The sequence below is a fragment of the Pteropus alecto genome, unplaced genomic scaffold (assembly GCF_000325575.1).
Source record: "Pteropus alecto unplaced genomic scaffold, ASM32557v1 scaffold21, whole genome shotgun sequence".
NCBI classification, from domain to species: Eukaryota; Metazoa; Chordata; class Mammalia; order Chiroptera; family Pteropodidae; genus Pteropus; species Pteropus alecto.
The window spans coordinates 29,136,080-29,140,603 of record NW_006436282.1 but is presented as its reverse complement, the minus strand read 5'-3'; positions in this window follow the sequence as shown (position 1 = coordinate 29,140,603).

The window sequence follows — 4,524 nt, the reverse complement described above, 5'->3', positions numbered from 1 at the left end:
CTGTGATCAGAGAACTCAGGTCCGGCGGGAGGGGATGGCGAGACGTAGGTCAAAGGGTACGAACTCCCAGTTATAAGACGAATAAGTTCTGAGGGTCCCGTGTCCAGCTGGGTGACCGTAGTTAACAGGACTGTATTGTACACTCGAAAGTCACTGAAAATAGATCTTAAGTGTTCTCGCCCCCCCCCACACACACACACACAGAGTTCGCTCTGCGAGGCGATGAGGTGTGCGTTATCTTGATCTCGGTCATCGTTTCACGGCGTCAATGTGTGTAGAATCGTCACGTTGTACACTTTAAATACTGCACACAGTTAGATCTGTCAGCGATTCCCCAGTAAAGCGCGGAGAACGTGCGTCCAGTCGTCTCACCGCCCTGCACGTGGACGTGGATTGTTTCTCTGTCCCGTCGCAGAGGCAGCTCCCGCATAAATGATGCTCGTGGGGAAGGGGCCACGAGCACAGCTGGGGGAGCACGGGGGGCGCCTGGGGCCGGCCGGGCCCACCCAGACCTGGCACAGTGTCCAGGGTTCATCATAGAACTTATTCTAACTAGACCCTATGTATAGAAAAAGAATCCTGACTTCATTTAAATTAAGCGTTATTCCAAATGTAGAAGCTATTGTATTTAGCTGTTTTGGTTTAAAAGAAGAAAAAGATCATTTGGTAAAGGAGACGTAATTTAAAATAACTGTTCTATTTGATGCATAGACTTCGAAAGCCTAGTTATGTTTATTCTTTCCTCCGCTAGAAGTAGAATGGTGGGAATAATACAAGTTTTAAGCATGAAATAAGAAGGGCTGACGCATGGATTTCTCAGTTCTTCCTCGAAAACAGCCAGATTCAGAAGGAACTGGGTAAAGGAGGAATCCAGGTGGTACGTGGATCCCAGGAGACGCCGGGTCTGGGGCCCGAGCTGCGAGGGCTGCACGCAGACCCCTTGGGTAGACACCGCATGGCCACGGCTAGTAGAAACGCAGTGACAGGACACGGAGCCCCAAGATCAGGTGATTCTGAGAGCACGTAGCTGGGCGTCAGAGGTTAGAGCGAACGCGTCATCATCCCGTCCCCAGCACCGTTCGGCATTTGCGAGCCCAAGTGTCTCGCAGTTCGGGGGTGAGAACTGCACACTCCTCGCCTCAGGTCACGACTTCAGCTCAGCGTCACAGGCCTCTGGTGTCACAGCCCTACCCTGTAAGTCCCTCCGGGGCCACGCCCACCCGTTCCCTTCATGTCTGAAGCGGCATCTCTGTGTTTCATGACGCGTTTCCCCTGACCTTTTAATTTGAGATGGCTCCAGTTTCCTTGGGCACCATCGTGCCCAGGTGTTGAGCATCCTTCCTCGGTCCCATGCCCTTCGCCCGTCACAGAGGAATGTGTCACGTGCTCCACAGTCCACAGGCCAAAAGGAACATTTACCTTCGATGTGGAGACTTAAGTCAAACCGTTCGAGTGAGGTATGTCACGCCAAAGTCTAGACCGGATTAATGAGGAGTAACTTTCTAGACTTTTTAGTTCTAAGACTTTTTCCCCCCAAAACTCCGGAATTTCATTGCTTCCTATCAACATGTATCCTTAATACAGGAGTTTATCATTTATTCCCCAAACCTGTATTGTAAAATGTGTGTTTTAAAATCATTTTTTAAAATGCAGTATTGAGAGAGCTTGTTAAAACTCTGGCAGTCGAGACGTGACGCTGTTAGCCACGGAGGTGTCGTCAGACCTCATGACCCAACTGGTCTTACATTTCCTTTCATGACGAACATGTGGGATATATAACGTAAAAGTAGATGCACATATGTATTTCCTACTTCGTGCCTTGCCAAGCAAAATTATAATACAAGAAAAGTTAGTCTGTTTTCTCAGGCAAAAAAAAAAAAAAACACAGTAAGCATAATTTGGCAGCATCTGGTTTATTGAAATGCAAACATTCTCACTGTTTACACAAAAGCGGTTCATGTAACGACAAATGGTTTTTTTTCCTGTCCATTACCTCCTCTTGGGCTCCATCTTTTCTCTGTCTGATACTAGCTGTGTATATTTTCCCGTCTTCGTTGGGAAGCCACAGGACAAGCGAAAGATCACTAGAAGAATATTAATTCCCTCGATGAAGAGAAGTGCCCACTGGGCGTTGTTCATTTGGTGATAGAGACATTTTTGGCCTCCGTTGTTTTGTTTTGTTGTCTATAGTGTCTCTGGAGTTAAGCGAGATAAACAGTCTATGGCTTTAGGTGACGATATGTAATAGATTTCAGGTGCGATGCCGACAGCACAACCCAAAAGAAAGGAAACGTGAGGAGGGGCCGCCCCAGGGAGTGAGACATGGGCGCGGGGTGTCTGTGTTTTCGTTTCTTGTCCAGGCCCAGCAGTACCCTGCCGGACAGAGCGTGTTATAAAGCACAGGGGTGAAGCCCGCTTGTCCAGAGGACGTTCGAGTTCCAAATTCCTGAGGCCGGAGATTTGGGGACAGAACAATGTCTACACAGAAAATCAGAAGCCGGTTTTTGCACAAGTACCTAAACGTTATCTCGAGAGAGTCTGCCCACTCACTCCACATTTTTTTTCCCCATTATCTGAAGCAAACTATTGAAAAGACAGGCCTACTTGTAAAGTAAATGGTTTGCAAACTAAGAAAAATGTTTAAGATCCACGTAAATCGTTATACTGTGTTATAGTGTACATCAAAATGTCAGTCAGCAAGGAACACCTCGTAAACTCCAATGCCGTGCAAATGTAACATCTTTTACTGGATCCCACTGGATCTCATAGAACGATCTGCATTTCCTCTTCCGTTATCATCCTTGAAAGAAGAGGTTGAAACAAAAGCTCTATTCTTTTTAAGTTGGCAGAACTTCAGAATGGTGAGTCTTAGCTGCTCTGTGACTCATTCCATATGCAAAGTTCTCCTGCAGGAGCCTAGAGAAGCCAGGAGCGAGAGGAATCGGTCACGGGCGGACTCTCCCGTGAAGTGCAGGTCTGAGGCCCAGGCGACAGGCCAGCCACTGTGCTCGACCACGAGCTTCACGGGTGGCCCTCCGGGGCTGCTCCCATCCCCACCCCGAATACTGACACGCACTGGCACCCCAGGACCCCCCGCGGGCCCCCCTCAGGGATCCAGGGCTTTTCCGAGGCCAGACCACTTCTGGAGTAACACTGTGCTTTTCTGATACTCAAAATGATATATAGAGATGTATTTTTAAACTTCAAAAATTGCAGAAATATGACACAAAATAAAAATCTCTATAAATCTATCACCCCCACAACTGAGGATAACAAGTTTATAGCTTTCCCAAGTGTTTGCCTGTAATGCAGCATATATGTATATGTATGGAGATACATAGATGATAGACGGATGGGTAGGTGGGTAGGTAGGTAGGTAGATAGATGATGATAGATAGAAAGATAGATGATAGATAGATAGATAGATAGATAGATAGATAGATAGATAGATAGATAGACAGACACACACACAGACAGAGATAGGTAATAGGTGAAGGGTGGATGGATGGATATATATAATGAATATCAATAGAGACGATCATACTCACGTTCTAAGTCATAATTAGAGCTCATAACTTGACATCATAATTGCCTTCTAGAAGCTCCTTTTTCTTTTCCACTCCACCCTTGAGCGGGGCCCCGCGTTGATACGCTGAGGCCCACCTCCCACCTATAATGGCTACCCTCTGTTTCAGTGGGTGGCGGAGCCCTAGTCTGTCAGTTGGGGCCCCTGGTATTGGCTGTTTGTTTGTTTCTACACAAGGTTGTAACAGGCACAGCACCCGTGTTCCCACACGCTGATGCCCGTGGGCGAGTCTCGGCTGGACGGTTGGTGGATGCGAAGTCTCTGGTGGAGACCTGTGAGGGTTTCCCGTGCCGTGAGGCGGTGGGAGACTTCAGGGAGGCTGAAGGGGAGCCCCGGGCTCAGGAATTGTAGTCGTAAGGGCTGAGGCCACAGAGTCACGACAGCAGAGATGGGGACAGACTGGCAGATACACAGCCATCCTCAAAGTTTCAAAGGCTGTCTGTCATTCAAAAGCAGAAGGAGATCTAACCTGTAGGAGTTCGGGTGACAGAACATGAGACGGGGAGTGGGGACAGGTGACTTCCAGAACCACTTCCTTAGCCTGACAATGATTTGAATTCAGCAAATCGCTGGACTCAGCGCCTGGCGTGTACTAGGCCACGGCCTTGGCAGCGGAAACACGGGCCGGATGGGCCGCCTGCTCTTGCGAAGCTCGCTCACATCCTAGTGGACAGGTAACAGAAGGTGGCAAGTAAACTTATGAAGAAACAAGGAGATATCCAACGATGGTCAGCGTTGACTGAAAACAGAACACGGGGCCGTGTGATGGAGGGAGCGAGGAAGGCGGCGTTTCACGGGGCAGACGGCAGAGGCACGGATGGCGGACGGGCCGCCGTGTTTCGCAGCCTTGGGAGCAGACGTGCACACGGAGGCTTACGTTATGCCACCTGCAGGGTCGCTCAGAGTCTGTCCTCACACAGTCTCGATGTCATCCGAAG